At 40.7% G+C, this 13,107-nt stretch overlaps 1 protein-coding gene and 1 pseudogene across 1 annotated transcript in view; one reads left to right on the forward strand and one right to left on the reverse strand.

Moving 5' to 3' along the window:
* Positions 1 to 5,555, forward strand: part of LOC102442961 — a 119,308-nt pseudogene extending 113,753 nt beyond the window's left edge.
* The window catches only part of LOC111825885, a 699,632-nt gene that overhangs the window by 646,635 nt on the left and 39,890 nt on the right, over positions 1 to 13,107 (reverse strand). The gene's annotated exons all lie outside the window — the stretch shown is intronic.

The following is a 13,107-nucleotide window of genomic DNA, read 5'->3' on the forward strand; positions in this document are numbered from 1 at the left end:
AGCCAAAGGGCAGCCAGGAGACAGACTACTTTTCTGTGTGAAATACTCCCTCTACCAACTTAGGGATCTACTACTTTCAAATTAGTTAGAATAACTTGCCCCAAACCAACATAACCAACCTATTCCAAGAAAGTTCTTATCTGTCAGCTCACCTTAAGGGCCAGAGACCGCCACAGAGAGTACAGGGCAATGCTCCTTTATGCAGACCTGAATTCTTCAATAAGATTAACTAAGTAATAGGATTTAGGGATGCATTGAAGGCCATTATGGTGTCTCCTACAAGCTAGAGGCTCCAAAGGCTTTAACCATTTGATTTAATCCAATCTAGCCTAATCTAATCAAGGCTGTCTCCTTGTATTCTGTTAGTGGACTCTGAGCAGTGATCTTAAAAATGAAGGAAAAACTTCCATTCAATCATACCCTGAAGACCAAATATATATTACCCTTTATCTAGAAACTAGTGCAAACCTAACTACAAGTGTGTGTGGGTCTTTTGCTGCCTTAATTTGCTAGTTACTATGATCTACCTAGGCTAAGAAATGATCAAGTTATCTACTTTTTGCTTAGATTTTAATAAAACTGCACAGGATTTCACATGTTGATTAGTAATCTTACTAAAAAACCCACACTTCCTTCCTAATTCCCTGTAAGAGGAGCAAGGTTCTAATTCAGCAACGAACTCTGTGCGGACAGGGGGTCAGCCAAGACTGAGTCAATAGCAGAGAAATTATCCTTAACTGACAGCCCATGTCTTTGTGCAAGGTGATTTCCGTCCCCCAGAATGAAGACAGATGTCTACAGTAAACCATGTTGGAGTATTATGAGTTTGCCTGACCTCTTTAACTTATACACTAAAGCTAATTAGTCAACTTGCACCCCCAAATCCGTACCACCACACCAATCACCAACTTTGTATGTTAAATAGTATGGGCTAAAGCAACCTAGAAAGGAAAATAAAAATTAAATGTATAGGCTAGTACATTTTATAGGCCTGCACTATCCAGTACAGTAGCTACACTGAACAAAAAAGGAAATATCTCACTAATATTTCTGCATTGAAATGGTGAAATGATTAAAAAGGTTTGATATCTAAGGCTAAGTAAATTATTAAACTTAATTTAACCTCTTTCTTTTTAGTCTTTCAATTTTAATACAGCATGTGTGGCTCAACATATTTCAATTGGACAGAACTGTGTTAGTCAATCTGTCCACTTTAGCTCCTCATTGTCCACAAAGTCAAAGGAGAAGTATATATTTCATTTCATTAACTCCATCAGGTCAAGGCCAGATGATAACCCTCAAAGTAAGAATGGAAAAGTCTTTGAACAAATATTTACTGAGGCCTCAGAAGGAGTAGCAATCATGGATTCTAGTGCCAACTCAGGTACTAAATATCTGAATCAACCCTGAATATGCTGTTTAACTTCTCTGAACTTAACAGTTGCTCATCCATCTGCAAGATGAAGAGGTTACACAGACCTCTTGTCCAAATTCATAGGTATCTCTGATTACCTCAAGACAGGAAAAGTCAGTCCTTTTATGTGTAGCACCGGATTCTCAGCCTACTGAACCATGACTGCATTTACCAAATGCATCCAGCTTAGGAGAATTCTCCAGAACACATTAGCTCAAACAATCCAGACCGTCTGGTTTCAAGTATTAACCACTGAGCAAAATGGTCACCTTCCTACCACAAGAAATATTTCCTCAGGTTCTGCTACAGCACTTTCAAGTCACTTAAGTGACTTAGAAAAAGTTGTTCCCAGCAACTCAAGAGGGCAATGAGAGACCCAGAAAGGAAACACTGGTTATCAGAGGAAGGGTAGCTAACAAAGGTGTTAGCCACAGAGGATACATAACTTACCAGAAATGTCCTCAGTGTGTCTAAATAGGCTTGTTCCTCACCCTATTTTACACCAGTCATAACCAGGCAGCCTGGCCCCTTGTGTAACACTACCTGGGGCAACGCTGCCTCCAACACTTCACTCTGAACCAAATTTATATTCCCAGTGATCCGTAACCTAATTAAATTTTAAGAAAAGCATTCAGGTTAAAAAATATTTTACTCAGTAAACTTATGAGGAGACGGTGGCAGAGTCTCATCTAAGGGAAGGGAATATAAGAATGAAGAAGAGTCTGGCCAGCATGGGTCAGTGTTTGAGCACTGACCTAGGAACCAGGAGGTCATGGTTGGATTCCCAGTCAGGGCACATGCCCGGGTTGCAGGCTCGATCCCCAGTGTGGGGTGTGCAGGAGGCAGCTGATCAATGATTCTCTCTCTTCGTTGATGTCTGTCTCTCTCTCCCTTTCTCTTTCTCCTTTCCGCTCTGAAATCAATAAAATGTGTGTATATATATATATATAAAAGAATGAATAAGAGTGGGACCTCAAAGGACACTCAGTCTTGTGGTGGCAACTTGCACAGGATTCTAATACAGTACATGAAAAAAACAGGTAAGTTTAGATGAGACAGAAGAGATGAAAAATAGCATTTCACACAGTGAGAACCAAGAAACAAAGGCAAAGAACAGTGTGGTAGATGGGGAACAATAAGCAGCTCACTTTAAAAGGCAAACAGAAGTGGTGAGCAGAGCCTCACGGACTGGCTACTTGTGCAGTCAGTCTTCCAGAGCCCAGTATTCAGAAGGGTCCATACTTAGTTTAATGCTCTGCTGTCACCCTCTTGAATTTCTTAATTTTTTAATAAGGGGTTCTGCATATTCATTTTGCCCTGGGCCCTGCAAATTATGGAGCTGGTACCAGAGGTGAAAGATGGTGAGAGATCTAGCAGGGGCCTGCTGGGGCAAAAATGGTGAAAGTCCTCATCTTTAAGCTCTGAATGACCCATCCGCAGTCCATGTCATCATGGCAGTGGCTCTCAATAGAGTGCTTGACAATGGCCAGGAGACCTAATGATAAGATTCTAAGTCAGCAGGTCTGCAATGAAAAGGCTATGAAAAGTGCATTTTTAACAGGTGACTTGAACGTCAGAAGTTTGAGCAATTATATCTAAAAAGTAAGATATATTTACACTGTCTTATCTCCTACAGATAGTGCAGAGAAGGACTTCCTTCAGCAAGTGTATCTCTCCCAAACCCCTAACCCACTCCAGACCCTCAAGGGCCTATAGATAGCCCTAGAGTTCCAAAAAAGTTACCAGAGCACAATTTAGAGAAACAGTATGCCCAATTTAATGAGTTACTCATTCCAGTGAAACAAAACTACTCTACCATCTCTTGCTGTCTAACTTATATTCAGCTTCAACTCCCACCCCTTTCCCATAGCCCCCAATCTCCAATCACCCAAGTGTAGCAAACTGGCCCACTTTGGATAGCTGAAATTGTGCCTCTACATAAGACAGTGTGTGGAAGGAAAAGGGCAGGGAAATGAATAGAAACTAATTTCATGGTATACTTCCTAGAAGACAAATACCCTGCTCTTTCGCCTTCCTTCCTAATTCCCAGGGATCCTCCCAGATTTTGCTGAATTATTGTTCCTCAAAACAGCCAGGGCAGGGTTAGAGTCCCACTACTACACCCCTCATCTAATTTTAACTATTTGGCTATTGGTTCTGACTTTTATTTTCTTTAATAATTATATATTCCACTGGACAGCTCCATAGCATCAAGAACTCTGTATAACTCACACATGTCCACTGCTTAGCACCAAATAGTGCTTAATAGAAATGGTGAATAAATGAGGAAAGTTACAAGTATGGGGTCAGCCATGGGAAGGGGATAAAGTAACTCTTTATTCACAGAACAACAGGGCAAAAAACAAGCATACTGATGAAACTCTGACAACACAGCAAACCAAGGAGGCGCAACTAGATTGAGGGGTTTACTTTCCCATCTCCACTCTTCAATGGACCTAGGATGGTGTCACCTACTGAAGCACAAAGCTCTGTGTAATAGGCAAAAAAAAGGGAGGTAGTTTGGAACCTAGCTCCTTGGGCTATAGAAGCACAGCATACCAAAAGTTAAGGAAGCTTCATTGCTCCCCAAATACCTTTTTCTAAAAAATGTTTCCAGCTTACTCAGGAAAACTGAAGAGGTCCAAGGTATCTGAAAGTCTGAGACAAACTGTAAATAGGTTAAAAATAAATAAAAAGGCTGAGTCTCTAACAGCACCCTGTAAACTCATAGAAGGCATTAACCCAGAGCTCAGCTCAGTGAGTGCCATGGAAAATGACCAATTTCGCTCTTCTGTCACAGTTTTAAATCTAGCTCCATACAAAGCTCTGCCACCCCTGCTGCCGAGACTGGCGACTAGGACTGCACCCAGCATGCCCTGCCAAACAGCCATCACCGTGAAGAACATGAATGACTACAGCAAGACAGAGGGATTCGCAGAGGGATCCAAGATCAACGTGCACAAAAATCAGCAGGATGACGGTAAAATGTTTACTGTAGGCTAGAAATATCTAACTGAATATGTGTATCCATTTGGGAAAGTTGTAAACTGTACAATTAAAACAGATTAAAACAGATCCAGTCACCGGAAGACCAGGAGGATTTGGATCTGAGAGAGAATTATTGATCAGCTGCCTCCTGCACGTCCCATACTGGGGATCAAGCCCACAACCCGGGCATCTTTTCAAATATGCTGACAGTGGTGATAAGGTTTTGAAACTGAAGGAACACAAACTGGATAGCAAAATAATAGACCTCCCAAAGGGCCCATGCTTTAAAAGGGGAGAAACCCCCCCAAAAAAAGTTTTTGTGGGTAGATGTAAGACTAGTTACTTCTGAAGAACAAATTAAAAATACTTTGGAGACTTTGGAGAGATTGAAAATATTGAACTTCCCTTAGATATAGCAACAAATGAAAGAAGAGGTTATGTTTTATCACATACTAGAGGCCCGGTGCACAAATTCGTGCACGGGTGGGATCCCTCAGCCTGGCCCACGATCGAGGCCTATGCGGGGGGTGGGGGGGGTGGGGGGGGGGGGACCGGCCGGCAGGCAGGAAAGGCCGTAGTAAGGTGGCCAGCCGGGGGGGAGGGGCCGTGGGCAGTTGTGGGGCAACGGGGCCTGGATGGACTGGGCTGGTCGGCTGCTGCAGTGCGCCTCATAGCGATCAGTTGTTCTGGTCATTCTGCCATTCTGGTCACTGGGCTTTTATATATATAGATAAAGATGAAGAGGCAGTAAAGAAATTGTTAGAAAGCAGATATCATCTAATTGATTCTGGGAAGTGTGACATCAAAGTTACAAAACCCAAAGAGGTATACAGGCAGCAACAGCAACAATAAAATGAAGGAAGAGGTGCTGCAGCTGGTGGACGAGGAGGTACTAGGGGTCATGGACGAGGTCAGGGCCAAAACTGGAACCAAGGATATAATAACTATTATGATCAAGGATATGAAAATTACAATAGTGCCTATGGTGGCGATCAAAACTATAGTGTCTGTGGCGGCTATGATTATACTGGGTATAACTATGGGAACTATGAATATGGACAGAAATATGCAGACCACAGTGACCAACAGAGTACTTACTGCAAGGCATCTCGAGAGAGTGGCAATCATCAAAAACAATTATCAGCCACACTGAAAGAGGACACTAGAGGAAATAGAAGGAGATTGCTAAAACAACCATCTTGCAGGATGACATTGGAGACTGGTCTTCTGTTCATCTAAGATGATTATTTTGTAAAAGACTTTCTACTTTACAAGTAGATAGCTGCCAATTAGTTTTCTTAGTTTTTACTTTGTCTTTTGCTGTTATGAATTTGTGTTTATACAAATTTTATTTGTATGATTTCATGTTAAACCTCAAATAAATGCTTCCTTATGAAAAAAAAAAGAAAAGAAAAGAAAATGACAAATTTCCTAATTTACAGAAGAGGTCCTGCTTATTTATTCTTTCCTGGGTACCAGCCTAAATGCTGCTCCTGCCTACTTATTTGAACCACCTTTGAGTGATTAAGACCTTTCCCTAGTCATCCAACATAAATAGCACTGAGTTGTTAATTAAAACCCACCATAAAAAATGATAAACAACCAAATTCAGGTGCTGCATAATTTATTTACATTTATGTAACGCTTCCCCCGAGGAACTCAAGGCATTTCACAAACTTAAAATCATCTAGCAGACATTAATCTTCACAAAACTCCCAGAGGAAAGAATTTAAGGAGCATAATCAATAATAGGTCACTTACCTTCATACATACAAACCTATCTCATGAAAATCCAAGAGTGTACCACTAAAATTCTGTCTAAGCCACAGATCTGAGATAAATCAAAAAACTATAAGTGATATTTTTCAGGAAACCATCCCAAAAAGAAGAAGAGTGATGACTGTTATACTACAGTGTGGAAAAATGTCATTAAACCTTCCCTTGCATGTTTTTATTCTGTAATAAAAAGAAAAAAAAATCCCATCTCACTCCACAGTTACATCTTCTAGATCTTCTAAAAAATATATCACCTTCTCCGGCCAGCATGGCTCAGTGGTTGAGCGTGAACCTATGAACCAGGAGGTTGAGGTTTGACTCCCAGTCAGGGCACATGCCTAAGTTGTGGGCTCGATCCCCAGTGTGGGGCGTGCAGGAGGCAGCCAATCAATGATTCTCTGTCATCACTGATGTTTTTATCTCACTCTCATTCTCCCTTCCTCCCTGAAATCAATAAAATATATATTTTTTTAAAAAATACACCACCTTGGGATAAAAGAAAAAAAGAAAAAAAATTTACCAAATTCTAAAACTCATTGTCCTGAATCTCCTTGACCTAACTGCTCAGAGAAGAATCTGTATTTTAAATAAATACCTCAAGCTTTCCAAGGCCTTCAGAGGTATTGGTAATGTTTTATTTCTTAAACTGGGTGGTATGTACATGCGTTTGGGGATTATATTTCTTCTTTAAACCATTTTTATAATGTATAAAATTACTTTAGTGCTCCCCAGGAATTCTGTGCATGTAGACCAGGAACCATGCTTTGGGAACCTGTGCAGGCTACATCAGAATCTCCCTGGATACTTTATGAAGTAGAATCCCATTAGGGGTTGAATGTGTCCCCTCAAGAAAGATATGAATGGGACTACAAAAACTAAAAAACTTCTGCACAGCAAAAGAAATCATCACCAAAACAAAAAGGCAACCAAACAAATGGGAGAAGATATTTGCAAACAATACTTCCAATAGGGGACACTAATATCCAAAATACATAAAGAACTCATACAACTCAACAACAAAAATTTAAAAATGGTCATAGGACCTGAAAAGACACTTTTCCCAAGAAGACATACAAATGACCAACAGATACAGAAAAAGTTCAATTTCACCAGCTATAAGGGAAATGCAAATTAAAACCATAATGAGATAACACCTCAGATCTGATAGAATGGCTATTATCAAGAACACAAGAAATAAGAAGTGTTAGAGAGGATGAAGAGAAAAGGGAACCCTCATACACTGCTGGTAGAAATGTAAATTGGTAAAGCCTCTATGGAAACAATATGAAGGTTCCTCAATAAAATTAAGAAGAGAACTACCATATGACCCAGCAATCCCTGTTGGGTATCTACCTGAAAATTTTGAAAACACTTATTCATAAAGATATGTGTATACCTATGTTCATTGCAGCATTATTCATAGCAGCCAAGACATAGAAACAGCCTAAGTGTCCTTCAACCAATGATTGGATAAAGAAGACCTGGTACATACATATAATGGACTACTATGCAGCCATAAAAAATGACGGATATCGAGAGTATAGTGCTAAGTAAAATAAATCAAACAATAAAGGACAAAAACCATAAGAGTTCACTCATACGTGGAATGTAAAACAGAAAGCAACAAATGAACAAATAAAACAAACTCATAGATACAGACAACAGTATGGTGATTACCAAAGAGGAAGGGAGTGGGGGGAGAAAGAGTAAAGGGGGTCAAATATATAGTGATGGACGGAGACTAGAGTATGGGAAATGAGCACATAATGCAATAAACTGATGATGAATTATAGAATTTTATACCTGAAACTTATATGTTATTAACCAATATTATCCCAATACATTTAATTTTTTTTTAAAGATATAGTGAAATCCTAATTCTCAATACTTCAAAATGTGACCTTATTTGGAAACAGGGTTTGCTGTAATTCATTAAGATGAGGTCATACTGGAATAGGGTGGGCCCCTAATCCAATATACATGGTGTCACAGACAATGGCCATGTGAACACTGAGACACACTGGGAGAACACCAGGTGAAGGTATTCACAAAGAAGGCAGAGATTAGAGCTAAGCAGCTGTAAAGCAAGGAACTACCAAAACCTGCCAAAGAGCTAGAAAGAGGCAAAGAAGGATTCCCTACAGGTTTTAGTGGGAGCACAGCACTGTTGACATGCTTATTTTCTGACTTCTAGCCTCCAGTATTGTGAGAGAATGTATTTTTGTTGCTTTAAGCCACCCAGTGTGTGGCACTTTGTTACAGTAATCCCTGTCTTAGGAAACTAATACAAACCCTGACTAAGAGTGGTGTTGGAAGTGCCTAACCATCTCTCTATATAAAATCCTAATATGTAAATAGACCAAACGGCAGAACAACCAAACAACCGAACAACCAGTCGCTATGATGTGCGCTGACCACATGCGGAACATGGTGGGCATCAGCTGCGGTGGGATGGTGAAGCAGTTGAGCGGGGATGCCAGACCAAGGTGGGGTGCTGGTCACTGTCATCAGGGCAAGCCTCTGGTGGTTACTGAAAATTCTTTACTCCCACGTGCTGTGGTCCTGCCAGGTGCTTGAACCTGCTGCCAGCACCAGCCCCACTCACACCTACTACCAGCACCAGAGCCACCACTTACACCCCCTGCCGGCACCCAGTGCCAGCCCTGATCACTTGGCCCTGATCGCTCAGCGCCGTCAGCGGGTGCGAGTGGTGGCTGCCAGTCCAGATCGCCCCTGAAGGCTTCTCCACCTCCCCCTGCTCCTGAGGGGCGATCAGGGCAGCAGCCACCGCTCGCACCCATGGCTGGCACCACACTGTCAGCAGATGCAAGCTGGGGCCAGCACATGGGAGTGGCAGTGGTGGGAGTGGGGCTACTGGCAGACAGGAGACAAGGGGCCACTGTGGGAGGGGCCAGGTGGGGGCGCAGAGGATGGACCGAGACCCGCCCCTATGCCCACTGCAGCCTCACGGCCCACAGTTCCTTTCAAGGTACACGAATTCGTGCACTGGGCCCCTAGTCAGATATAATTTTGAGAAGTCTGCTGCAGGTTATAGAATCCTAAGAACATTTGTGCAGGAAAAGACCTCTAAATAACCACATTGTTTTGAAGATAAAAAAACCGAGTTTCATGATGAGTCTAAAATTCTCATCACTAAAATAGTAAACTGTTATTTGGAAGTAACAATATTTTAGAAACACAATGAAATTAATTGCAAAAGAAATGAGACATAATAAGACAGATATGTTTTTAAGTGAACAGAGAAGAGAGTTCAGGGACTAAAAGGGAGTATAAAAAAAGAAAGGTAGCCTGGCCTCCTGGTTCTGTAAAAAGAGATAGGAAATGCCCTCAGACATATATTGCTGCCCAAGTAAGTTTTAAAGGAACTGTCTCTGAAACTTTCCCTACTGGTCTCAGTTCCTATTGTTTAATTAAAAGGTTCAAGAGAACCCTGACCTGTGCCAGGTTTGGTATAACCTTATTTGCAAAGAGCCAATATTTGGAGGAAAGTAGTGAGGAAAAAGCTATCTGGTTCCACTCTCCATCCATCCATCCTTTTAAGTGTCTGACTATAATCCATAGCAGACATACTTAGCAAACTTTAAAATACAGACTCTCAACATTTTTACAATTAAGTCACTCTGAAATGTCATGAAAAGCAATCTAGTCCCATTAAAATCTTCACACTCTCATTAAAAAAGCACTTACAGACTTGAAAATGTTCCTAATACATTATTTAAAGACACAAGATGTACAGTGACTAAAATCCTTGTATAAGGAAGAATAGTAGCAGCCTACTTTTTTTAAAAAAATGTGCAAATTTGTGTCATAATTGGGTAATTGGCAAACTGCAGGTAGCAGTCAGGTTGTAATATACTGGTTTTAAAGATGCTTGGGGACCTCTCATTCCTTTGAAATTCCAGTCCACCCAAGAACGCTCCGTATTGAATCCTAGAATCCTAGTTTAGTTAATGGTCCCTCCTTCCTTCCAGGATTTCCAGCCCAGGAAGTGGGGAGGGGGGAAGTGTAGGGGGGAAAAATCCAGACCATATCAGCAGACACCACCATGCCAATAGTCATTTCTATAAAGTCCTGACCTCTAGTCCATTTGGTTTCCACCCTTTCAATTAAGGGTCATTGCTATTTATGTGTTGCCATTCAGAGAACTCAATGTGTTTTCACAGGCCCTAAATCCCTAAGGAAGCGGTTCTCAACCTGTGGGTCGCGACCCCTTTGGGGGTCGAACAACCCTTTCACAGGGGTCGCCTAAGACCATCCTGCATGTCAGATATTTACATTACGATTCATAACAGTAGCAACATTACAGTTATGAAGTAGCAACGAAAATAATTTTATGGTTGGGTCACAACATGACGAACTGTATTTAAAGGGCCAGAAGGTTGAGAACCACTGCGCCTAAGGGACCAGCAAGAGCCCCAGGCTGGGAGTCTCTTTTCCACTCCTCTCTTTCCCTAGCCTCCCAAAAAACCCATACAATCCACCTTTAAGTAGGAAACTGAGTGTTGAACACTGAGGGAGTCTGACACTTGACTCCTAATGCAACTATACAATCTCTTCAAAGCAGAGATGACACATGGGAGAGTGGGGGACAATGGGGAGGTATTTCAGGCTAACCCCAATGGGTTTCACAGGTTTAAATTTGTTTAGTTTCTTCCAATGAAATTTCTGAAAATGTTGAGTTTGTACAAAAGATAAGATTTATGACTCCTATTTCCTTCCTCTAATTATATGTCAGTGCACAAAGCTCTCAGCCTCCAAATCTATAAAATGAAAGGGGTGGACTTCTTAAAATTTAAGTTCCTCCCTCTAAGTCATTTGTGAGTTCTTAAGTTGCAATGAAATGCCAGGTCAAAATATATATACATATATATCTATATCTATCTATCTATATATACACATACATATACACATATATATGACTTTTACTGCTTGATAATTTTGACTGCAATTATCAAAAACAAATTTTATATGGCTTAGAAATACTTTTTAAACACCTGATCAGGAATTCAATATTTGTTTTCAAGCAGAAGGAAGACGGTGGTTGTTTTGTTTTGTTTTGTTGTTTTTTTGGTTCCTTCCCCACCCCTATAATCTTACTCACTTCTACTATATTATATCATGATACCATTGCTGGTATGAAAAATGAAACTGAATAAATGTAACATTTCAATCATTTTTCTACAATTAGTCAAATTGTCATTCAATGAGCACCTATTATGTGCTTGGAGCTTTATGTAATTATTTCATTCTTTTTAGATAGATGTCAAAATCCCAATTTTACCAAGAGGAAACCTAGAGATAAAGCAAGTTTATCACAGTCAGAAAAGTAGAACACTGGGGGAAGGATCCTGAGAGACCTCTACATCTCAACCTATGAATGAATAAATGAACAAACAAACGAATAACAACTGAATTTCAAAAGTTTTAAAAAAAATAAAACTCAGGAATAAGAAATTAAGAATTCACTATGTAAGTTTCTACCATTGAGGCTTTTTTAAAGCAACATTTTTTTTTTCATTAAGTGTTCCTGCTTGATAATCAGACACTTAAAAACCAAGGGCATTATGTTTTGGATCATCATTTTGCCCAGCAAGAAAAAAGTCTAGGGATTCTCTACACATAGCTATGACTAACGGTGAGCAAAGAATGGGTATGGTTGCAATTAAACACCAGCTCAATGGCTGCCAGGGAGGCACTGCCATCCTGCAATCTTTGTACTTAGTTGTTATCTCTTGCTTTTGATACACACAGAATAAGAGGATGGTGGGGAGGGGAAGACTATCTTAGTCAGCTCGGGCTGCCATATTGAAATACCATAGACTAGGTAGTTTTAACAACAAACATTTGTTTTCTCAGTTCTGGAGGCTATAAGTCTAAGATCAAGGTGCCAGCATGGTCCGTCTCTGACCAGAGTTCTCTTCCTGGCTTATAGACTGCCACGTCTCTCTCTAACTTCACATGGCAAGGGCAAAGACACAGGGTGCCTCTTTTTATAAGAGTACCAATCCCAACATGAGGGCTCAGCCCTCATGTCTCATCTAAATCTAATAATCTCCCAAATGCTTCATCTCTAAATACCATCACATTGGGGGTAAGGCCTTCAACATATGAATGGAGGTACATAATTCAGTCTATGGTAGGGAATTTCTTCAAATTAAGTAAATGCTACTACTGGAGTGTTGGGTAGGGAAGCAAAAGATTGAAAAGGCCTCAAATCTTGCTTTCACCTATAGCTGATGAGAGCTTAATACAAAAACACCATAGGGCCCAGCCAGCATGGCTCAATGATTAAGTGTCGACCTATGAACCAGGAGGTCACAGTTCAATTCCCAATAGGGGTATATGCCCAGGTTGCAGGCTCGATCTCCAGTGTGGGGCATGAAGGAGGCAGCCAATCAATGATTCTCTGTCATCACTGATGTTTCTAACTCTCTGTTCCTCTCTGAAATCAATAAAGATGTATTTGGGAAAAAAAAAACAACAACTATAGGGCTAGAAGCTTTACTGAACAGAAGTATTTTCAGTCAATTAGTCAATGGTTATTGAGGCTCTACTATACAGTAAGATATTTAAGCACAGATGCAAAAGAAGAAACAAACAAAAAATTTTAATTATGGTTTCTATCTTTCATAGGTGTGGCTGACAAGCTCTTAAGGGGGTCCCGGTGATCCTCACCTCCAGGTGTCCATGCTCTTCCCTTGTATGATCCTCTCTCCTTGGGTGTGGGAGAAATCTGTGACTTGCCTCTAACCTCTTGGATACAGCTAAGATGACAGATATTCATGATTACATGACAAAAAAACTGTGGTATCTGCCTTGTTTTCTCTCTGGTTGGCTATGAGAAAGTGAGCAACCATGTGAAAGAACCACACGTCACAAGAAACTGTGGGCAGACTCCAGGAGTAGAG

Source organism: Myotis lucifugus, unplaced genomic scaffold, assembly GCF_000147115.1.
Source record: "Myotis lucifugus unplaced genomic scaffold, Myoluc2.0 scaffold_45, whole genome shotgun sequence".
Lineage (NCBI taxonomy): Eukaryota > Metazoa > Chordata > Mammalia > Chiroptera > Vespertilionidae > Myotis > Myotis lucifugus.